Genomic DNA, 25979 nt, shown 5'->3' with positions numbered 1-25979 from the left:
CTTTTACTTTTTAACCACCTTTAAGTACTGAAGAAAATCATGATGGATGTATGGCTCTGGATGATTTTCTGGGAGAAACTTTCAGCAAAAGTAATTCTCCTGGCTCTGAGAATGAGGCTAAGGGAGGAAAAAGCATTGTTTTGTCCATGTGGGCCCAGGAGGGACTAGTTCAGATGGGGACTGAGAGGCTCAGCAATGCAAACTGCTCCAACTTCCTGCTCTATAACTTTAAAGCCCCAGCATGTGTCAGCACACTGGATAAAGAAGTCCTCCCCACGAATCCAGCTGCTGGCTATATCACTTCTGAGTAATGAGAGGCAGAAGCAGAAGAGGAAGAAGGGAAGTGGCAGGAGAAGGCAGCAAAGGTGCCATAGATAAATGGGGAGGAAGGATGAAAGGGGAGCGCTAGTCTGTAAGACACTTCCACCAGCACAGGACCTGAGACCTGATCCTCAACAGTCTGCTATCAGAAAATACCTGGGAAACCACTGATGGAAACAGCATGGCAGTCCTTTCAGGAGATGGCTCAAACAGCATACTATTGCTATCGGTTCCTTCAAGTCACCCACTACCAAAAACCTGGAGTTTTTATCCTTCCTGAGATGATCTTGACAATGATTTGGACATTTGCAGCTCTATATTTTTTAAAAAGGGAAGAAATTAAATTAGAATACTATTAAAAGAACACCAAGATTGCAAAGTCAGGTGCTGAAGAGATGGGAAATGCCTGAGTCAGGTTATATGATGGACCTCCCTTTGCTCTCCTGCTACTCATGTGAGAGGACAGTGCTGCACAAGAAGTGACTACATGCTCATTTTGTTGTGGGCGCCCTGACTCTTTCAGAGCAGAGGATAACCATTGCTCAGACCATGAATGCTGTGTGGATGAGGGATTGTGAAGGACTGCTTCATCCAGACATGGAAAATGTGTCCTGGGTCACACAAGGCACTACAGAAGAGTTTCAGCCTATGGTTCTCATTTTGTTGTCATGAATCACAAATGTTTTCCTTTGCATACAAAATCACAAAGAGCTGCTTTTTTGTTGTTGTTGTTTTTTTGGTTTTTTTTGTTGTAATGTTATTGATCATATAAAACAGCCCCCAAGTTCTTAGAGGAGAGATGATGTTTTCATGAGATCAAAGGAGAGAAGAGGCAAAAAAACTCCCAAATTTTCAGAAATGCAAATAGATGGGACCTGGAACAGCAGCAGCAAGTAAGTACATTTGTAGACCCTATGGAAAGAAAACAAGCATAACAGTCATACTGTTAAACACTGTCATGAAGAACATTTTCAAAGAGTCCAGATTAAAGTCAAACCAAGCCAACTCTGGCATTGTTCTCTAGTGTTGAATGTTTGACCTCACAGGCATGTAACTTAGAGATCTGCATGTTAAAGTTGGGCATGTGGAAAAACCAGATACAAATACAGTACCCTGTACTCCACATTCAATTGCATTTTGAATTCATGTCAGATGAAGATGACTGAAAGCCAGTGAAACATTGATGATCTCCATCCAGTGTTGGTAGATGTAGAGAAATCAGCTTCAGCTGAAATTATGTTTTATAGCTAAGAGGCAAAAAGCAGTCAGGGACTGCAGACTGCTTTTACCTAGCACTTGAAAGAAAGCTCTTTCTGTTGAAAATCAAAAAGCTTTGGTAAGGGAAGGGAAAAAAAAGTATAGCTATTGGCTCTACTGTTTGGTAAAATAAAGCATGTTTTCCAATATTTTTCTTCCAGCATTGTGCTGAGGATAATTTAATAGGAGTTCAAGAATCAAAATGAAAACAGAAGTGAAAAGGCAAAATAGAGGAATGGAAATATCTTAAAAATATCTCCGAAGTCTAGACCTACACAAAAGTTGGAGCTTACCAAGTCAGTAAACCATATTGCTAAATTTGGAGAGTCCTGACATTTTGCAGCTTCCTTACGGCACAGTTGTCAAAGGAGAGAGCTTAACCTCTTCCTAAAGACATGAATGTAACACCCAAAGTAATGAGGAGTTTTACTCTAGAACCTATTCCTGTCTTTCGCACGTAGATCTAGAAAAACAGAACATAGAATGATGATGAGGGGAATGAAAAAATCCCCACAAACAAAAAAACCCACAAAAACCCACACAAACCCTCACCACTTACAAAGCACATGCTATATTTTTTTATATTCTCAATATCCTTGTTTCTCCGATACAAATACTGCCAATATCCAGTCAGTATGTGTAGGGCTTCCATTCAAATAAAAGAACATTTCAAGGAAAGCAGTCCTGGCTATTGCAGGTACTCTCCTTGCTACTCTTATTTCTAAAACCATAGAAGATATCATTTTAGCAGTAAAGTTTTCTAGGCTTAGAATAATTTCATTTGCTCTCTAGACCTTGACAAAGAAAAGGAGACATAAAATCAGAAAACGATCAATAACTCTTTTCTAACACTTTCACTAGAAAACACTAGCAAGGTATACATTACATTTTTAGCTGGATTTTTTTTTGGAAGAAGACAAAACCAGAAAGAACAAAAACACACCCCCACTAAACCACTTAATATGCTTTGCCAGCAAACATATTAATTTGTATGTCTTGGATTCTATCTGCAGCTGATATTCTCTTTAATCAAAAATACTGAACAGAATCAAAGAAAAAATGCTGATTTATATTTTATTGCTCATGTTTTATCTTTCTCACTTGCATAAAAGACCTATTTTCTGCACTGTTAACAGATCTTAATTTAAATATGTTAACACAAATATTCGTATGCTATTTTACATACAAATACCTTGTATAAGTAAATAACAATGCATACATATATATGTAGACATGTAAGTATACAGATATACAAACTTCAATTATTTTTAAAAATACATCAAAGAAAGTCACTATTGTTATCCACCAGCTGTGACCAGAACTGTCTCTTTAACATGCTGCATTTAATGAGGCATTATGTTAGCATTTCTCCCTCTCTGTATTTCCCTGGAAAAAAAAAATCTATGTTAAAATCAGTAAGGGAATTATGTAAATAAAGTACCAACCCTAATGAAACAGCAATTATATATCTCAGCAGCTGTGTGCATCCGTTTATGATAGATGATTAACTAGCAAATTGTTTGCATATTTGTTTTATGGAGCATTTGGCAATTTAACAATTAGCTATGAAGGTTTAGCCAAAAGTCATTAAAAGGCTTAGACTAGTATAGATCACAGGTGGTACTATTTTAAGAAAGTTTTAAAATGCCAAAATGTAAGAGATACCTTGAAGCAAAGGACTATATTCACAGAGGGGTGTCCATGGGATGTGAGTAGGGACCACACTGGACATCTAATCCACCCACTTGGTGGTTAATGGGGACTCAAAAGAACCAGGTTCTGGCTTCTTCTGCTGTTTGAGGGTGATTTCAGTCCTTACACTGATGCCAAGAAAGTTGCCTTGTCCTTTAGTCCTTTTGAAAATCTATGACAAGGGTCACCTGTGCAACTGGAAAAATATGATAATGTCTCTAGAACTTCACAGGTAGATCTGGGCTAGGTAGATTTGAGACTTGGATTTGAGACTTGGATTTCAGCTCCACTTTCATGGACATTTAATGTAAGTAGCACATTCACAAGTGCTACAGTGGCACAGGGATCATTACAATACAGAATTCTTCTCTCTCTTTTACCTAGTGAATGTGCAAATTTTAGGAGGAAGGACTACCCCCACCAAAAGCATTGGAAATCTTTTGTAATGTGGGTTAAAATCTGCTCAGAAAGGAACCTGCATATTGTTTTCCTGCAGTTTGGGTAAGTGCACTGACACCTGAACTGTGGGAAAGACAGACAGCCTCTTCCACACCTTGCTGCTGTCTTCACCCAAAGATTACTTCTGCTGTCATTGAGCAGGTGGAATATAATTGTGGCTAAAATAGTACTAAAATATTAGTACTAAAATGGATGAAGACTTTTGTGTATTTTCATTCACCAGATGCTGTAGCAAGCAGCATCCATCAGTGACAGCTGCCTAAAAAGTACATGGGTTGCTCTGAAGGCAGGTATGCTTGGGTTCTGACTGAAGTGAGCATGGGTACACACTTTCGAGTTTAAGAGTTCTCTGAAAGTTTTTTTTTCTTTTGTTCAGAGGGACAATGAATATTTTTGTTCTGCTATTGCTGTACTTCATTATTTTCATGAGAACAGGTACAGTATAAGAAGGGACAGTTTGGCCCTTTCTATTGAGACAGGCAGCACACAGCTGCATAACCCAAGGGAGAAGTTGCTCTGCGTAAGACAATTTGCATCAGTGTGTCCTGGCTTGTTCACTGTGTGTTTGTCCCTGTACTTTGCTTTGTAAGAGAAGAGCTGATTCTTCTCCACTGACCATGCAAATCTCTGTCTGCTCCCATCCCCGACAATTTCCCACCAGCCCATGATCACGGTCACTTTCTCCAAGCACTGCAGATGCAGCCCTTGTTTCCAAACACACAGAGCTCCGTGGCATGCACGAGAAGATGTGCATGTGACCAAAGAGTTGCCCTGTATCCATTGCCAAACCCAGCTCAAACACTGGTCTGCTGGTGCTGATACACAGAGTTCATACAGCTCTAGCTGTTAGTCACAGACACAAGGCTCACTTGCTCTTTAGTGGAGAACAAAAAGCATCATCATAAGCTCACGTGTAGCTGTAGCTGCAGTGCTGTGGGTGTATATGTGTATAAATTACAGCTGCACCCTGCCTGCTTCTCCCTGCCATCTCAGCATGCCTCTCCTTTGCCTTCTGCCCTGCTCTTGCAGACCCCCACTCAACTCCTCCTGTCAGAAAGGAGCCATCTGAGCTCATACTGCAAGTGTTAAATTTATAAATATGGTTTTGAAGGTCTGAGGCAAAACAGAAATGAGCTCATGATCCCAAAATCCTACTGATTCACCAAGCTATCATCAGTATATGAGTCCATACCAGTTTAATTTTGCTTTGAAAGTATGCAGAAGAGTTTAAACAGCAAGTAGCACCTGGCCAAAAATGCACTGCTTTTATTTCTTTGAAATTCCAACCACAAAACACATTTTTCCTGTGTTCTTGTTAACTCGCCTCAGCAGAAACCTCACTAGCATCAGAGTTAACCTGGAAGATTAATGAGGAATTAGAGAAATACATTGTTTGCTCTATTTGTGAAACAAACTTCCCAGGAACAGTATTTCCTTCTGTTCCCTCCTCTCAAACTCCCCCCCAGCCTGTTGCTATGCTGGTGCTGTGTGTACTCAGTTAGTTTACACCACTGCCTGTGGCAAGGAGCTATTATTTGTACTCTATAATGTAGCTTTGTCACTATGGTCATAGCAGCCCACGCAAATGGACTTCATCACAGAGCGCTACCAGGGTCGATGAGTCATTCATCAGGACGATCATTGGCTCCCCAGTGAGCTGGGGGCTGTGCTTTTGAGACCAGCTATAATTTATCCCAGCAAACTTGATGATACATGGCTATTGTTGAGGAAAAACGGAGAGAACCTAAGCACAACACACAGCCTGTGATGGGGTTTTAAATTTTTTCCTGTAAGTGAAGAGAATATTTTCCCCTTTTAACTCGCTGTGGGGCTTTCTGTGAGAGTCATCAGGTGAGATGTCTGTCTTGCAGCAGTGCTGGGATACGTTGTTATGACAGATTCATATAAAATATCAGATTATTCAAGCTCAGCCTTTCCCTCTTTCTCATTTTTCCTGATTCAGGGCCCAAGATGATGATGATTCCAGCAGGAAAAACAGAGGAGGAAAATCTGCTTGAAGAGTTGCCTTCCTAAATTAAGCAGGATAAAGAGGTGACCTGAATTTGTTTGCTTGTCTTTAAATAAAGAACTCATGAAATCTTAAAAAGCAGCTTTTGACTGTAAACAGTGACTTTGCCTATTTAATATATCTTTAAAGACTTACACTGCCTCAGTCCACCTCCAGATGATGGGATGACTTCCCAGGGAATACATGCAGGAACATTGCCTTCCACAGTCTCTGAGCTGGCAGTGGCTTAAATAACCAGTTTCTAGCCAGTCTGGCTGAAAAAATAACCCAAACATAAAAGCATAAAAATCTTTCTGATGAGTGGAGGTAGCATGAGGTGTCTCAGGGCTCCTCTGCTGGCTCCCCAGAAGGCACTGCTGGCCTCACTGCTCTCTCCATCTCTAATCCATGCCCATGGTGAAGCTTTGACAGATGTTACCAGTCACTAGCACCAAGGATACTGTGAACTCATTGTCTAAATTCAGGAGAGAGCCTTAAAACCTTGTTGTTTCAAAATGGCTTATTTTGATGCTTTTTATTTGCCTTTGGGTTTGAGTTTTCAGAGTCATGCCAGCAACTGCAATCATGAAGCCTACATGTTTTTTCCTAAAATGGGACTTCAGGCTGCCATTAACAGCTTCTTTACACAGATGAGGCTTTAAGAGAAAAATAAAATATTTTAAGACTAGTAATAAAATCTTGAGAATTGCCAACATTTTATGTCACTGGCTCCTTTGCTGTCCTCATCTTTTCCTGCCTCAAGAAACCAATTCCTCCACGTCAGATGAGAGAGCCAGGACACATGATACCCATCCAAAACTGGAGTGCATAAACACAGTTTGCACGTCAAGCCAATTTTCATCTCACCATCTTTAATAACAGCTCCATTTTAGAACATTTGAAGAGTAGAAAACTAAAAGTAAACAGTAATATTTTCTTCCAATTAAAAAATGCTCCAAATGTGCTTTTATTTTGAAAGAGCTTCCTTTAATGTACAGTGAAGCTTTAGAAATTAGTAAATGGCAGAATGAACTGTAGTCCTACTGAGTGAAGTGTAAGATACTGAATAAATCATTTTGATTTGACTAGGAAAAGTGGTTAAGGTCTTTAACTACTGCTGTAATAGAAATAACTATATTTTTTATGTGAAGAAGTCTTTTAAGCATTTCTATTTGTGTGTGTACATGTGCATGAATAGTTACCGTTTGCCAGTTTATTCATAAATAAGCAAAGTAAAGTAACCCTTTACTTATTGCTATGATGGGAATACTGCAATCAAAAATTGCTACAGTTGAAAATGAGAGTCCCACTGTAGTGGTTGCCACAGGAAGAGAAAAGTCTCCAGGACACATACAAACATAGATATGAGTTAAAGGAGAGAGAAGTGAGTCAGGGTGATGAGGTCATATTAAAAAAACAAAGTTTAAGAGAAAAACAAGAGTCTCAGCCTGCCACAAGAGCATTTTTCAGGATGAAGTCATTTTTATTACGTGGCTCGAAATTACATTATCATCCCATACTTCACATACCCCAAAATATTTACATGTATGGTGTTCCATAATTTTCCCAATGAGAAGAAATATTCAAAATTCATTATGATATCTCAAAATACTGTGACTTCCAACAGTGGATCCAAGTGCTACAGTTTCCAAGATTTCAAACATTTGAAAGAACATTTGCAAACCTTTTTTGAAATAGCTGTCCTTGAGTATAGAAGATAGTCCCCTCTTACAATTAGCTGAATATTGTATGTACATCACCATAAAACTTTGAAAGGATTGGGAGCAACTTATTGTTTGACAAAGCTAAAGCAAGAATGGTAATCAATCCCTTGGCAATGGAAATTTTAAATTTAAAATAAGCTTTACAAAGCCTTTGAACCTTCAAACACTTTATCCTTAAGAAATTAATGGGTCCCTGAAGAAGTCTTATTTCCCTTTCTGTTTCAGTTATATATACTTCAATTACATTAATCAACAACGCAACAAAATAACTGATAAAGACCCACCTCCCAGAAAAAAATTCTTCCCGATGCCTCTTTGCCACTTCTCCCTGTTCTTCCCCTTTTTGGATTTTAAACTGTTCAGGACTCTACAGAAAAATTGTAATTTTTGGTTTTTAAGCTCTATTTTTTCCAGCTTTGGTTTGCTGTCACACTAACACCTCCCTCCACCCTGACCTATTCCTCTCTCCAGCAATTTGTGTTGACTGCAGCAACACCTGCAGATGAAAGCAGCCCTATGTGAGAGGTTTCCTTCTGCTGAACCTGGAACAGCACCGAAGAGTCCTTCAAATGCTTCTGCCTTTTAAAGGCAATTGGAACTTTATGGAACATTTTCTTTTTCCTCTTAGGAACAATTACCGTTGTGGTCCCCAAGCTGCCATGCCAGCCTCTGCCTTTGGGCAAAAATGAATATGTTTTTCAAGTTTCACTACATCAAAAACTCCTAGAAGTGACCTTCCTTGTTACAGGTAGAGACTGTGGATGCCTTTACTGTGTCTACTCTTAAATCCCATCATAGTTATAGTTTCAGTGTATCTCAGCTTCTCCCAAACATGAAAAGCGAATCTGTGTGAACTGTTGACACTGTTTTCCCCTCTTGGTTCCTTTGCTCTCCTTAAAAACCAAGAGCTTAAAAATAAATGTCTCCTAGCTTCAGCCTTCAGCCTGGTACCTCCTTGCAGGGCTTTGTAAGGTGCTTACATCCACCATCAAGCATTGTTTTGTTAGATACTTAGCTGATCTTTCTGCTAGCATTACCTGGAAGCATCACTGCATAGAAGCTGCATGCCAGTTAGTATTTGTATTATAAGCAGCCTACTTAGGGGGTTTATATAATTCAGAGGTAAGAATTTGCTTTTGGCTGAAAGCTATTCACTCTCAGCCAAAAAGCAGAACTTTGTTTAATTTGACGTAAATAAAACTGATCTGCTGTGACAGTTCTATTTATACCAAGGGATGGGCTTTTGTATTTAGATCAGTTTATCCAGATAGCACGTGAGGATTGTGGTGCTGACAAAAACCCCGTGATGTTGGGTCAAGATTCTCACAGCCTCTAGAACAGAAAAATGAGGGGCTCACTAATGCACAGAGAGACAGGAAGACACCATATCCCTCCCCTGTGCTCCTCAACAGGATGCAAGAGGTCCCAACAGAGTCATGATGTGCCCAAGGCATTAAGGAAAATTTGGTATTTTCCTTGGTTGTCATATAGAATATGTCTTATTGATTTGGAATTGCAGACAAGTAGCTGACAAGGAGGACTGACTGCTTAGAGCAAGGCTCTGCACAGCCACTGAACTTTAAACAGCACCTTCAGTCCTGAGTTTCCTGGGTACCACTGCCTTGAAGTCATGATGGGGTGGAGAGGAGAGAAAGAAAGAGCCATTCCTCTTGTACAGTCTTGACCATGCTGAAATGGCTCAATTTATCCGAGTTTGATGCTTTCATATTCAGATTTCTTATGCTGCTGCCTTTCTGCTGTCTGCCTTCCTCTGCATTAATCTTGCATAATTTGCTTTGTAAGTACATTCAAATGTCAATGTGTCTTTACTGAATTTGTCTTGTATAATGCACCATGCACATACATTTGTTTTTTAAACCATGAAGAAGAGAACTATTGATAAAGGCCATTAAATTAGTTCATTAACATCTCAGAAAGTAACATTAACAGACTGAAATGAAATATCTAGGTTTTTTTTTCAAGGAAACTGCAGGAACAGTTTTGTGGTTGGAAATAACTATGGATATGGGTGTGGTTTACACAATGTGAATATTTAATTGCTGCATTAAAGGCAGTGACTCTTCTTTTAAGAGCTATTATTTAGTATAAACTTCTGCTTCAGCCACCTTGAAAAATTGTAGATAAATGTAAGACAAAGCCCTGAAATTCACACCACTTAAAAAGTGTAGCCATCCTGAGATGACTGCTGATGCAAAGTTCCTTTAAATTTCTGTACCATTATAAAAATTGAATTAAAATTCTTGGCCTTATTTTTCTGCCCTAGTATAAAATTTATGACATTTTAGTGAGGAGGCCTGTTTCATTTATAAGTGGGGATCGGTGGTTATCTGCTAAGGGTAACACATTTCTGGTTTCTATACCCATTTCTGTCTGTAGAAAATAAGTTAATGAAGTAACCATATAAGAGAAAACTGCACAAGCAGCATAAACCCTAATGGCTGGAAGGTCAACTGCTAGGAAAACATGGCCTTGCCTGGTGACATTATGTTAGTCCCTGATGCTTTCCAAAAATCTACAGAAAGAGGTGGACAAAGCAGAAAAAAAGCATTTGGTGAGCAGGACTTGCAGCACTTGTGGCACAGAAATATTCTGAAGCAACAACATCACCAGAGACCGTACAAAAGTAAAGAAAAAAGGTCTGTTTATAACTCTGGGCATAACAGAAAGCAGAAACCTGAAGAAGGCAGCATCAAAAGGTACCACTGGTAATGAATCTGCCCAGTGTAGGACACATGAGGAAGGATACACAGCACCCATATTAAGAAAGGGCTGTTCCTGTGCCTTGCAACAGAGAGAAGACAACAGAGGGTAGAGGAGAGATCTTTGAGCCTCTGGACCTCTCTGGGCTTAAAAATGAAATAGTATTAACCCGTCCAGGAGGTGAAATATAGACAATTCAAAAGCCCATAAAGCATTCACTCATCCTGGGCATTACGGGGTGATTTGTTAGACCTCGCCACAGACCTGAGACTAGACTGTGACCACTGAAGCTTCCTGGGACTTTGATACAATAATTTACAGGACAGATTTACAGGGCAGCCACAAGAGCAATTTAACATCTTTTCCTTCTACTGCCTGACTGGCACTGCCTGCAGCTCCCCTGCTTCGCCAGTTCAACTGAGGCTCAATCCATCACTGATTTATGTGTATATAAATCAAGAATAAGATCAGACAGACCCTTTGTATAAAAGAAAAATCTGTTTTTAGAGCTTGAGCAGTAACAGTAATTATTAATAGGCTTAACCCAAAACCTGATGTACAGGTGTATAATATTGTGAAATACAGATTCAGGATCTAAATTTTGTGGGTGATATAATCAAACTTATCAGAGAAATAATAGTCTTAAAAGAAAGGACAGTGGTGGTTTAAGGTACTTTGACAGTTCTACCCCAGTATGAAGCAGAGGAATTGGTAAAAAAAATGGAATTGGACCTTCTGCTTTCATCTCTGATTTTTTTTTTTTTAAAGAACAAACTCTTTTCTTTCTCCCCCACCAAACCATCTGATTTTTCTGATACTTATATGCTAGTGTGCATTTCCATTTTCTCCCATTTTTTCCCTAGACTACCTACCACTCAGAAGTTTTTCAACATGGATTCAGGTATGTCACAAAGAGAAAAACTAAGAAATGTAACTGCTTTGCAAAATCTGTAGTTTTTTCAAAATTAATATTAAACCTCTGCATCAACTAGCTCTGAATGATATGGCATTGGAAATAAGAAATTACCTGGGCAAAAAGCATGAAGGGGAAAAAAAATCAGGATTGCCTGGAGAAGTTAGGCTATGTGATATTAGGCTACATAATATACAATACATTTGTACATTTGTTTACTACTCCTGTGTAGCTTATCCTGCCCTTCCCTTGGTGTTTCTCACCTCATTTTCATTCAAATTAATGAAAACAGAGTTCAAGCATGTGGACCAAGCACCACTAAGTCACCAGGTCTTGGACTCAGCTGCTTGACCCTCTTCTATTTAATTTACTACTACAGATATACTCAAAATATTAGTAGCAGAGGTCTATCATATAGAGGGAAAATAGCCATCTTTTTTATCAGTGGTATTACTATGGGAGAGTTCTAGGTCATGTGACCTAACACTATCACTGTTATGAATCATTTATCTCTTCTTTGCGTTTTTGGTTTTGTGGGTTTTTTAAACACAGATGCAAGTTTAAAATTAAGTAATGAGATACTGCTCAGCAGATAATATCCTGCATTTAGCTATGTTTGTGCTCATGCTGCAGCCCAGTAACAAAGTGATTCAAGCTGCCAAGGGCACATGGGTTGCTTACCTGTTACCCTTCAGGTCACCAGCACTTACTCATGGCATCTCAGGGGATCTTGAAAACTTTCAACTCTCTCCTGTTCCAAATTTCACCCTAGGAAGAGTCTGCAGGTAAGCTGTCAGCATGTGCAATACATCTGGAATAGCAAAACAACGGAAAAAACCTGGGGCTTGTGGCTCCCAGACTCTCAGCTGGTACTGGGACACCTGTGAAGAGGGACACAGGGAGCATGACACTTGCTCTGAACTGAAGGTTCAGCCTCTGAATACTGCTGAATTCCAAATAAATAAATAAATTAATTAATCCAAATACAATATAGACATTATTGAGTGACCAAATAACCATGAAGGTGACTAAAGGAACTCCACAACTTTACTTGATGATTGGCACATGGATTCTGGGGGACAGAAAAGAACAGCTCACATAGTCTGCTTTCTGAGCAGAAAATCCACACTACTGCAAAATATTTCTACCACTAGTTTAAAATGTTCCAGGACTGTTCTGGAAGGGCACATGTTATATAATTTTGCACAGCAGAAGTAGAGCTAAGTCATCTTTAAATAGTAACCATTTCAAATAACGTCTTCACAGACCATTTTCAGAGTTTTATTTTCACAGCAATAATGTCTGCATTCATAATTACAGTATCAAGTTCAAGACTTCTGGAAAATGAGGGTGAAAAGATAGAATAAAAGATTGCATGTGGGGAAATGAGATTGAGAGAGTTACTCAAGCACTGAGGTAATAATATATTCTTATATTAAGCTGAATAATTTCCTAGTTCCTATCTTAATATGTAGAATAGGGAATTCTCTGTCCCTAATGTACTGATTTGGTCAGAAAAATCACCCACGCTGTCTTATACAAAACACTGAAGCAGACAGAACTAATTTCCATTAGCACTCACATTTTTCCCCTAAAGCATCTACTTACCATTAATGTAACAGCTCTACATTGTCCTGTTATTGTCCTGGATATGAATAAATCATTAGCCTTATTTTATTAATGAGGCCTAGCTAACAATATTCCCAAACTGGCTGTGCTCTCATATCTTGCAGTACAGATAGGTGCATTCCATACTTTTATTTTTGTACCAGGAAAATCTGGAAGCTGCAGTGAGGTGATTATGTAGCGTTCCTTGACAAATGAGACCTGTTCCAGGCAAAGCTGGAAGGAAAGTCAAGTTCAGTTTCCGATTTATTTTTTCTTAAGCACTGGAAATTTTGCTGATTTCACAGCTTAGACTTTGCATTTACAGTAGATAGCACCCTTTATCTTAAGTATTGTAATGGAAAGCCTTAATCACCCTTGAGCACTGATAGGTATTCCTGGTCCCTGTTACAGAGAAGCAGTATTGGGAGCTCATGTAACTTGACAGGTGAGGATCAGCAGCAGTAGAAAGAGCTCTGTGCCAGTGCTGAGAGTGCCTGTGGTTTCAAACAGATGAAGAAAGAATGGCAGGGTCTTCCCATGCCCTCACTACCTCTTTTCCCATGTCAGGCATTCAAACTTATTTTGGGATGCACAGAGTCAGGCAGATGTGCATAACCTCCTCCTGTCTGCAGAGCTGGGCAATGGTGAGCTTGCTCTGAACCACAAACTGCACAAATATGCATTTGTATAAAGAGGGCTCAGTGCTGGACTTCTTTAACTTTATGAATCTGGAGCCAATGCTTTTTCTGGGCCACAGGTAGAGTAGCTTGCCTCTGCCCATTCTCACCCACAGAGACAGATCAAGCGTGCCTAATAAAAGGGTCAACTTTATTCTCTTTCAGATCACTCATAGTAATAAGAAGTAAGCAGAAGGAATGCCAGACATCAGTACTCCAGCTCCTGGATTTGTCCTTTAAAATGATATTATTTCCTTCTCATGTTAACCACTATCCCCGGCCAATCAAGCTATGGGATAGTCCTAGCAAGCAGGACGTCAGTGTGCATGGCTCCTCACCTGCCCAGTCCCCACTCAGTCCCAGCATTTGGGACACAACTGTAGTACAAAACCCACGTGCTGACAACACACAAAAGGAGTTAAATCACCTCCCTTGGCCATGTTGCCCTTCAGGGCTAACAGAGGAAAGGGCAGAGACGTAGTGGCCTTCTGTTGTTCAGTCATGAATATGGCAACAAGTGCACCAAGGGAGCGAACATGCTGAGCAAAACTGCAGGCCTACTGCAGTCCTTTTGCAGCCAGACCTGTGTTTTATGGCATTTTTCTTCATTTTTGTCATCTGTTTGTTTAAGGTATCTCTGATGGTGCAGGCTGTGAGGGGAGACAGAATAAAACAATTAGAAGAGATTAGAATGTGTGAGAAAACAATTAGAAGAAGCTAGTGTAAGGGGAGTGAGGGAAGAAGAGATATGGAAAAGATGAGAACTGTGGTGAGTAGAAGGTTGAAACTGATGCAAAGAATACATTAGTGGGAAAGCTGCTGCACAGACCACAAAACCCAAGTAGGCAATATAAAACTGGTATTTGAGTTAGACTTTAAGATGAAATAGAAAGCCAGGAGTCGTGTATTAACAGCTGTGCTGCTGTGCTTCTCTCTGAAGGTTCTCTACTTGAACTCAGTAACAGGCATAACCTGAGATATTTAATTCTGGCTTTTGGCCTCCAAATTGATTTACCACAATATCTGCCCCACCTGACTGGGGATAAAGAGATTATTTTAACAAACAAGACATACCATTACAGTTGCATGGATGAATTCCTCTCCAGCTATTACTCTCAGCTCTTTGCATATTTTTGTGTCGCTTTTTGACCTGAGAACAAAGAGCTTTCAGTATATATCTATTTCTGCCTATTCACTATGTTTTGGAAAATTATCATTGCTGCTATTTACTTGAGCTATGGTTATACACACTCACGGGGGATTATGTACCTTATTCCCATAACGAGCAAATGGTCCCTCTTGCCTTACTCACTCCACAAATCCAGATACTCTCGAGAATGGTGCTATATAAATACCTAGATAGATGAATCAGAAAGATAGTTATTTTCTCCATCTCTGATAGGAAGGAATCTGGGGAGTGTGCATTCTTCAGTAGTCTCTCTTTGTTTTTATAATAAAGTATCTTTTCTACCACTCCAGCAAGAGAAGATGAGAGGTATCTGGTGCCAATGAACTCTTGTACTTGCTTAGAATGCTACAGTGCTATTGTTTTTAATATTTAAAGCTGCAGTGTTGCCATGTAACTGGGGAAATAGCTTTTTGTGTTTAAATATTTCATGGCTTGTTGGAGTCCAAGTACAAGAAGAATTTCTTTAGTATGTTAGAGGCTTATCCTGACTTGAAAAGTTTTTTGTTAACCCTTGAATGTGTAAAAATTGCTCTGTACTGCAGAAATTTAATAAGCATAATTTGATTCATTCAGGGATCATGACGACCTGGAAAGTAATATTTTTGTCTTTTCACTTTTGTATAAACCCATGCTAATCTTCTTAATATGCTTTTTTATGCTGGAGAAAACCTTTCCTTTAAAATTGAAGCTCTAGTTTAGTATTTCATAATGATGGTTTCTAAAATCATGTATCTCTTTATAAGCCATTTCCTCATTGCACACTTCCAAAACTAGTCAGTATCAAAACCAAAAGCTTCATTTGTGGGTATTGGCTACTTGCTTCTATTTTAGAGCTGCACATATTGTTCTGAAGGGTGCTAGCAGTCTTGGAGAAGACCTGCAGCCCAGATTTTCTGTGAAGTATTTTCAGGGTGCCTTTAGCTCCAGACACAGAAATTCAATAGATTATTTAATTTCCATTCCTTTTTTTTGGTGCTAGAGTATGCATTTGTTCACTTTCTAGAACAGGATTGTGTATGTGATTCCCTAGGCAAAATTAACTTCAGAACTACCAACATGCAGAAGTTTTTCCTGATTTCAACTGATAATAGCTGCAACCTGTTATATCTTGGAACTGTGTGTTTGTACACTAATGGTTCTGATGGTGAGATCAGAATAAGACAGAGGTTGGAAAAATCCATTCCTGGTATCAGTGATGAAACAAACTGATTTGAGTCAGTTCCTAAATTATGGCAATTTTCTGCATGTCGTCCTGGCCTCTCAGTGGTTTTTATTCCAAATACAGTAAATAGTGTCCTCATCTGGGAGATGAAAATTGCCATCTGCTTTGCACAGAGATCCTGAATGGTAGGCTTACTGTTAAACCGAGGAAGAGAGTGGTATAGAGTAACACCTTGGGAACATTTGGGAACGGTGACAGTGCAGCAGGGTGCATATAAATATTTAGGTGTAATAAACACGAGCCCTTCAAATGCTTGGAAAAGAATCAAACTGTCCTCATGAGATTCTCTAAGTTACAGAAATATTTGCTTAGAATGCGAACATTAATGAGTATTTTAGGGTAAGCCATAATTAACATGTTTAGAGATGGAAAAAAAAAACGTATAGAGGATAATCAGCCTGCTCACAAACACATTTGTTTGCTCTTTACATTAAAAGTTAATGATGTGTGCTGGCAAGCAGAATGAAGCACAGATGATGGTTTGAAAGCACCCATGCCAGATGTTCGCTCAATATTTGGCCTAGTTTTATTTCCACACTCCAATATTCCCATATCACTCCCAAATGTTGTCTGCAAGGCTGGCCTTAGGGCTACTGTTGCAGGATGTATTCTTCTCTGGTGCTCATCTCCTGCTCCAGCAGCAGCAGTAGCAGAGGCACCCACCCTCCACTGGTTGCCCATTTCAAGCTGGAGCTTTGGCTTTCTCAGCCCACAGATTTAGGTAACCTCAAAATTCACAAGTGAAAAGAGATTCTGGACTTACTCACCCAACCCAACTCACGAGAGCAACCCAGAGGGGACCTGGGTGCTACAAGACTTTTTAATGTTATGTTAACACCTCCCTGGCACTGGGACTCGCAGCCCTGAACTGAGGGCATTCTCTGTCTCAGTGATGTGGGGATGCTGACAGCCATCTCACAATGCAATTAATGCAAGACAATATTACAAGGAGAAACCCATGGTCCAAAAACCAGAGAGGCAAAACCTATGTACTTTCAGCATTACTCTTGCCAATTTCTAGGCGTATAATTTATTCTTTCCTTAAACATGATGAGGATACCTGCTTTCAGTTCACAGCCACAGATTTAGCACACTGACCTAGAATGTGAGAAATCATGTTCAATTTCCTTTTCTGCTCTAGGGGATGTGAATCAAGATGTGCACAGAGACTTGGCCACCATGTTAGTCCGGGATAAATGTATGGAAAATTGCTCTTGCTACTTGACCGTGCATAGATAAATTAAAAATTATTTTGATTAGAAAGGAAGTGACTCTCACAATGACTTTATATACCCATGCTTAGGGTAGAGAGGAAAGTCTGGAGTCAGCAGTGTTTCAACAAATACTTGTGACAGAGTTAAAATGCATTTAAATATGCATTGGAGATGGAGAAGTGAAAGTCCTGTCTTTTTTGTCCCAGATGAATGCCCCAGCTGATAGACTTCAAAGTCAGGCTTTACTGTCTTTAAACACTGGGCATCACAGCTAGTACAGCAACAATCCAGAGGGATTTACAAGGGGCAGTTGTGTCTGAGCAGCCCACCCAGCAAATGCAGGACCTTGTGCACTAACTGGCATGGTAGGAAAAGTGGTGCTTAGCCCAAACAGAAATCCCTGCAGCCCCTGTCAGAGGGATATGCTGGACGTGGGAACTGGGCCTGCAGGCAGCTGCCATGGCACAGGTCCCCTGCACTGAATGGCAGGACCAGGCAGACTTACTCACTGTCCAGGACTGAGCCTGGGGAGGTTAGACACCCCAGTGCCTGGCATCACCAGGATTGCACTGTGGGACTTGATTACAATAAGTGAAGTTGTCAGATTAAAAGATGGGAGGTGAGAGTGTGTGGAAGGTGCAAAAATGAGGGGGAGCTGCTTTGGCAGAAGCTGAGAGGAGATAGCATGAGGCAGTTCTAAGAAACTCAATACCCCAGAGAGATCCATTCCTTTCTTCTGCTGGCTTCCTGCCTCTTTGGGAGCTGCATGTGAACCCAGTGGTACCACTGGCACAAGGCTGTGCACTGAGACAGCACCCTGGGGGATATTGCTGCAGAGCAGAGCAGCAGCTCCTCATTTCCACCAGGTTACAAAGTGCCCAATGCAAAAGGCTGTGCCTCAAATTTCAGACGATCCCAGAAAAAGTATGAGCCAAACATATACATCTGAGAGTAATATTTGGCCTGTTGTGCTTTGATCCTTCAGTGAATATTGAATTTTAACTATTAAAAATACATGAAAAGTATTCAACTGCAATCAAACATCACCTTCACCACAAAAAATAAACCTTCCCCAGTTTTGTTGCTTTCTTGAAGTCATAAGCATTTCAGACTATGCGCTGAATTCCTCCTTGTAAAAGAGCTGAAATTTTGCTTTTTACTAATAATCCTCTTTACTGTAGGAACTGCAGAAATTAATATATTTCCAGAGGTTATTTGGAAGTCCAAGTCCAAAGGCATTAGTCATACTACAGAAATGGCAAGCATCATTAGCCTTTAGTTAAATATATCAAGTAAAATGACACTTTACAAAACAAGGGGGTAATGGCCTGTGGTTAAAACTGACATGGAATCGTAAGGTACATACAAGGAAAAACTTTGTGAAGCTACAGTGACTGAGTAAAAAGTGACAGTGCACACAGCAGATTTTCATTCCTGATCAAATTATTTTGGTGATGGTACATGTCTGCATGTGCCAACATTATTTTTGATTAATCCAGTTGCTACATGTAGAGCTCTCCCTGAGGAAACCCTGAAACAGGTCACTTATGCAGGATGCAGAGAGTCCTGGGAAATTCAGCTTCACACATCTTCTCCTCTTGTTTAAGTTCTATTGAAGGACCCAGCTGTGCTCTTTCCCATCCAAAAAAAAATACATAGTAGGACCACCATGGCTGCTCCATGGGAGAAGTTAAGCTGGAAATTTGACAAACTCAGGTGGAAAGGATGAATAGAAGATACAGGATGAAAATTTGTAATTGTCTTTAATTATTCATAGATAATTCATTGGAGGAATAACATTTCCTGATTTGAAAGTATGGATTCATTTTAGCAGTCTCTGAGTAGCAGAAAATGACTACATTAGAAACAAGCAAAAATAGCCTGTGCCACTTTTCCAGAGGAGAGTTTGTCAAAATCTGAACCATTTCACAGGAAAATTGAAGTCCATTTCTGATATCTTGATGACCTAAATGTAAACCAAATTAAACCAATTTGTTCATAGTTTTAAATATTACTTCCCAAAATGAAACAAATGTTGAAACTGGGATTGTACTGGGGACAGAAGTTTCATTTTTCAAACATACATGCTAGAAACTATAAACTAAAGTGAAATTAAATAGTCTGCTTTTATTGAGACACCCCCTAAGTAACACAATCCAAATAGACTCAGTGGTAGAGCTGGTCTAGAATTTGATGAAATGTTTTTGATCTGAACATAACAGCTCCAACTAAGCTGAAGAGTTTTATGTAAAGAAGTCATCTGAGAAGAATTTGCAGTAAAATGAAGTCCAAGGTGCGTCAGAAAATTCCCAGGCTTCATACTAAATTGTCTCATGGTTTGCCTGAAGGACAAACTTCAGTCTGTGGCTTGGCTGCTTCATCATGAGAAATCCCTCATCCCAAATACTCCTGGGCTTTCAGGGTTCTACTCCTACCACAGTCCCACTGTAACGCTGCTCATTAGACATGATATCCCCAAAAACTGCATCTCCTGAACAAGCCCATCATGACACTGCTTTGTATCAATGAGGATTTCCATGGCAAGTAGGAAAAATGTGGCTGCTTCTCCTCTGAGCCCTCATGAGGTGATAGTTTGTCCTGAGCTGAGGGTCTTTGATTCCTAAAACACATGCTTCATTTCTCACTCTCTGGATTACCCCAGAGAGAGTCATTTGGTGTTTGGGATTTACAATGAAATAGAAGTCCTGAGTTTAAAATGGCTTTACCTCATGGTCTCAGGGAAGAAATCAAATCCCACAGAAGGATGTCACACCCAGACGAGTTGCTACCTATCTCACAGTCTTCTAATCCAGGAACTTCCATCTTTCCAGATGATTCCAGAAACTGAGATTTTTCTTCTTCTAACTGAGAACTATATCAGCTATTGCTAGCAGCCTAACAGAGAACAACAATAGATCACTCCCTACATATCTCTTCATGTCTGTGTTAATTATCTTGTAGATTTATTAAAGCCTCATGGTGTTACAAACATAGAATCAAAGTTCATTATGAAGACCACCAAACACTGTAAGAGGTACATTGCCAAAGTGACTCATCTGTATTTCACAAAGTCAACATTTGCCGTTATAATAATAAACATTGCTGGATAGTGATAACAGCAAGTTCAGGGGCTCCAGGATTGGATGCAGATGTCCTTGTGCTGGGGAACCTGTGTTACCTGCAACTCTACTTTAAACAGATTAATCTTGCAATTGCTTTGAACCTGATTTTGCATAGATTTCCTTTCTTATAATTATCGAATAAACTAAAATGACTGTCTGCTTGTGCAAAAATATCCATTAAAGCTGAAATAAACCAAGCAGTATTTGTGGGATCAGTCCTAATAATACAGCAGGTGTTTTTGTTCTCTAACAATAAGATTTTTCTATTCCCCTTCACCTCCATGGCTCCATTTCTAATTGACCATTGTTGCTGCTTGCTACCCATGGGAATAAAGTATTTGCTGTAGATAACTTTACTTTGATTTAACCTAGGCCTGGAAAAAATAAGATTTCCTTATAAATACACATAGATGTGAAAAAACACACCGGCAAAAAAAGACTGTGACAGATGTTCAAGCAAAAGCTCGTAGATCATATTAGATTTACTTACAATTAAATCTGAAATTTGCACGTGGGTGGTAATTTATTTGCAGGTCAAAGACTGAAGCAGGTTTCTTACCAAACACCTGCTAGGAATATCTAGTCTAAAATTCACAGTTTTCCATCTGGAGGGAATAAAAAGGGGTGGGAAGCAGGCAGCAGGCCTAGATAGCCCACACAGACAGTTTTTAGAGAGACCAAATGGTATTGGCTGAAAAACCTGGAGCTGGGACTCTGTGGAGGTCCAAGACTGCTGTTGGTGATCTTTGGGAGCAGAGGAGTAGGGAGGAGCTGAGGTCTTTCAGCAGATGTACTGGCATGCTCACCATAGCACTGCAGAATCATATTGAGGCAAAATTATTTATCTCTGGCTCTCTGTTAGAGTTTTCAGTACTGAAACTTTCTGCTTGTGAAATATTTCCTTGGTGCACAAATTGCCTACCTGTGCTGCTCTTCTGATCTTCCACATGCTTTGCCCAGTACAGTCTGACAGATTGCACAAAAGTCCCATAAAATCAGATGCGTGGTGCCAGACAATGATTTGCCAAACCTCATTTATATGAAAACTATCTCAATATGGTTACTGCTGTGGCGATCCAAAGCACAAAGTAAGCTATTTATGAATACCTGTATTCATCCGCTATGCTTGTCTTTGATGGATAGCTACCAATAATTTAGCAAGTGCCATGTTCTGACATTCACTCCAGAAGTTCAGACTGTCTCAATGGTATGGCAGCACTGTTAATATAAAGTACACTGACTTTCTCTCTAGAGCAACATTATTTATGCATGACATGGAATAATGCCTAACAGGAGCAATGAAAGGAAGAAAAGTGCAATGAGCTAGTGTGTATATGATATGACCTTGTTAACATTTCACCACAGCATAATCTTTTTGTACTTTTGAGCATGATAAGTTAATGCATGCCACTGTGAGACACATTGGAATTGACAGATAGACATGCATTTTAAAATCCGGCTCAGCAACTGTCACTTTCCCATTATGCAAAACATATAAGGGACTGAAGAATGATGAGGAGGAACCTTATGGGTAGCAATAAAAATCCTCACTTGCATTGCTCAGAATACGTGCAAATACCCTGCAGCTTCCATCTGCAAAATTTGATGAGAATAATCTAAATGAGAAATGTATATAGTGACAAACAACTGAGAGTTTAATTGGAATTGTGAATGTTGGCATGAAAGGCTGCCAATTGCTTGTGAATCTGAGGACTTGGTACCTACATAGAAAGCATCCAGACAGGGCTGCAGAAGCTGGTATTGGAAAAGGTTATATAGCTCAAGTTGTGTATATGTATAATGCAGGATCTCTCTTAGGAATAAACCTGAAAAGAGTGAATGGCATGTGAATAGGACACATACTTTTAAACTCTATCACTGTATAAGCTTGTTTAGGTTGGGGATTTGCAAACTGGCAAAGCATTTCTTCCCAAACACCACTTATGTGACAAAGAAACTTGATTAAGTGGGAAATTGTGAGCTGTCAAGTGGATGTTGCATGACATAACACAAATGCCTGGTATTAGTTCCTTGATCTGTAATATAACACTGTCAGTTCAGGATAAAAAACTGAAAAAGACACATAAATCTTTCACATCAAATATTATACTGTCAGGCAGCCACCCTGCTGCATACATTTGGGATAATTCTGATGCCTGAGAATCTTTGGCAAAACCTCTTGACCTTTATGTAGCAGAATGAAGATCTAGATTTTTTTTTTGTGAGGAGGAAAATACTGTCGCATGGAACAAGTGGTGTAGTCCTGAATGTTCTTTTCCCCTGCAGCAGCACCTTTTTCTTTCTGACCCACCATAATTTACTAATTGAAAAGTAATAAAGGATTTTTGTCAAATTCAAGCTATACCTCAATTGTGTAGACTGCATTTGCCAGTGAAGACTTCTCCCATGAAGACTACCCTGCTTTGATGTAAGCTTTAAATGTTTGAAAATCAGTTTGTCTTGCTTCTACTCAACAGCAACGCCATTGCCACAAGGCCCAGTTGTTCTGTCAATGTGTTGTGTAAGTCCTCTATGTGATGCTTCTTCCAGTCCTTTACTTGAGTTTCTCATTCTGTAACATAAAAAAATACAATTCTTCCCCTTTGAATCATTAGAATGCTCTTGCTTGATCACATACAATATATTTGGTCTTGACTGAAGTTCTGGTGTAGAGCTAGAGATTTTTCCCAAATTTTATACCATTTGAGTAGTGGTGAAGGAAACTGGTTATAACATGGTATTTAAAGATTGCTGTAAGCTTCCTAAAAGATGAACAGCTAACTTTCCAAATAAACTACAGTGGCTCCGAGGGAGACCTGGAGTTCTTATATGTGCTAGGGATATGAAATTCTCATTAAAAAAAAAACCAAAAATTGTCTTCATTCTTTTTTTGAAAATAGAACATCGGAGGAGTAACTGAAGTATATGTAATAGTAACTTTTTTTCTTTAATGATGAGGAATACACCAATTACTCTGACATGTGTGTAGAAAATACAAAAATATACTTTAAAAAAGTAAAATGAGAAAGAGGAGAGTACTGTAAAGAGAGGTTTTCTACCCATAAAAGAAAAAGTAATTTTCTCTGACAGTTCCTCTATGAAACAGAGTGGGGGAAAAATAAACTGGAGAGCATTGCCATATTGTCTTGTAAATTAACAAAAATGTTAACCATACAGGTCTGAAACTGTTGGTATCTTGAGCTCTCATACAAAACCCTCATATTTCTAAATGAAAACGTACATGACATTCCCATACATGCATTCATGGTTATGTAATACATGCAGTGAAGTATTATATGCTAAGAATAAATTTGGCCCAAAATGTATTGGAATTATAGTTGCCATAACATTGGAAAGTTTAGAGAATAAATGCACTGGAGATAACTAATCATTTCACTGGGAGTACTGTTCATTGTTGAATGTGGTTTAAACCACTGAAATGAAATGCAGCAATAAAGTAAATCAGCAATAACATCTTTTTAGACATTATTCCATCCTTTTCTCTATTTTTATTCTAAAAGAAACAATTTCCTGCAATTTTTCTTATTTTTTTTCTCAAGGGTCTAGTTTTTCCATCCTAAGCCTTCCAAACGGATTGAAGGAAGGGCTAAGGAGGACGTCTTTCGGAAAGTCTTCAAACTCCTTTCCATGACAATAAATCATGGAAGAAAATTTGCTAAGAAATCTGGTGACATAGCAGTTTTCACAGCAGGAGTCATATCTCTCCCAGCCAGGCTTGGATTGAAAGAAAATAAGAGGGAAAGCAAAAAGAGAGGAAGAAGGCATAGCACTGGCTCTAGATCATCTATGAAGTGCACTTGTCATGGTTGTCCCTCTATCACGAGACCAGAAATGAGGCAAATGTAAACTTCAGATATGGATCTGGATCTTTCCTGTCTCTTTGGTATTCATGTCAATGTTTGCTTGTAGTTGCATTACACAGAGATGAACCTGCTGTAAAATAGAGATCCCAAATGGAAAATTCCCAAACTCCATGGTGATGTCCGTCTGCTTTGGCTTCCAACTACAAACCTGAATCCACATTTGACCTTTAAAAGAATTTGGGATAGTCTTTTCTTTAATTTTTTTTCTGTCTTTGGAGGGTGTGTCACTCCCTAGTACAGTCACAGCTGCAACCAGAGCACTTCATATGATTGGTTTTTATACAGCGAGATGCATCTTTCATGAAACCGTGATGGACATACTTCATAATAAGAAAAGGAAGGCTGGATTCTTTTTCAAGTATTCCTCAAATAATCCCCAATCATAATACAACATAAAGATTTTTTCTATCTCATCAGCTGTATTAATCCCAAGACCATTAAAAAAGTCAAAAAAAAGCCTTTAAGAAAATTTTCACAAAAACGATGGCTTCCAAAAATGGCAGAGATACACTGAAGACCTTAATAAAAAGAAACAAGTATTTGGCATCCATAAATCTTTTGAAGTTTCCTGTCACCATCATTATTATTATTATTAGCTCAGTGAAGTCAGTATACCAAAGCAGTGATAAATGTTAATCATTGTTCCCCATCAAGTGTTTTGTTTTAAGACTGTATATCACCAGTGATGGATAAAGCTCTAGAGGTCTGGACATAGGGTTGTTCATACAAGCAACTTGTAATTCATATCTCTGTCTGGTTTTGCCTCAGATTGAAACCAGACTAAAGGGGAAACTTATCTCCCTGGGGAGACTGAGAGGTGTCTGTACTTTCAGAATAGAGCAGCTTGGTTAAAAAATGACACTGATATCTGAAAAATCTCTGGGACTCGTTTCTGCAAAATTAAAAGCAGCATTCATTTTCCATATTTTCATTTTAGAGAAATTCTGTGCCAAACCTGCCTTAATCATTTAAGCTGAGCAATGTTTTGATGGCATATGAGAACCATCACGAAACATAAGTTCTTTCCACTTTATTCATCCCCTCTCAATTCTCCAAGTCCTTCTCTGCATCCAGTTGCCTTGAAAACAATCCCTGTCTTCAGCAGCATCTTTTAACTCCAGCACTACCCCTCTTGCCATCCTGGGTGTCTATTGCCATTTCATTTTTGCCTCTTCTCAATGACTTCCCTGCCATATGATGCTGAGCTCTACCCAAAACTCAGGGGAGTTGGACTTAATTTTAGACAGAGGCCAGAGTGGTTAATTTTAAATTCAGATCCAAATCTTCAGTTTCCTGTGTCTTTGGCCTTTTTTGATACAGCTTTCCAGCTTTGGCACTCCCATGCTTATTTCATATACACATTCCCCAGTGTGTGGGAGTGCTGTTGTTTGGGTCAGAGAACTGGAATTCCGGAGTCAGGAACTCATATTCTCCTAAATTGCTCCCTTCATGGCCTTTATGACTAGCTGTTAACTTGTTTATTTCAATGGCACTGACATAGGGTGTTTCTCTTTTTTAATGCCAACTTGACACATAGTTGACATAATCTTTGGAAGCTCTAATTTATCTAATTTAGAAAACAATATCACTTTGAAGCTATGAAAATTGGCACAGTTTCTTAGTTTGGCCTCTGTGAAACTGAAGCATATTAATTCAAGAGCAACTTTTGAAAATGAGGTGCTAATGCACACAAATTATCCATCATCTACCTAAACAAAAGACATATTTACTAACCTCACAGAATGGGGTTTGGGTGCTTTTTCTTACAGACCCAGCTGCCTTCCCAGCCCTCTTATCTTCCTGACATCCAGATGCTCTATTCTTCCTATCACCAGGAGGGTTGTCAAAGGTCATAGCCTGTGGATCACTGAACTAGATTATCTTTGCAAATTACTATAGCCCTAAACCCTCTCATCCTAGATAACAGCAAAATGGTCCTAACTTAGTTAATGATTTTTTTTTACCAGA

Source organism: Aphelocoma coerulescens, chromosome 2, assembly GCF_041296385.1.
Source record: "Aphelocoma coerulescens isolate FSJ_1873_10779 chromosome 2, UR_Acoe_1.0, whole genome shotgun sequence".
Taxonomy (NCBI): domain Eukaryota; kingdom Metazoa; phylum Chordata; class Aves; order Passeriformes; family Corvidae; genus Aphelocoma; species Aphelocoma coerulescens.
Note: the sequence above shows the minus strand (reverse complement) of the source record.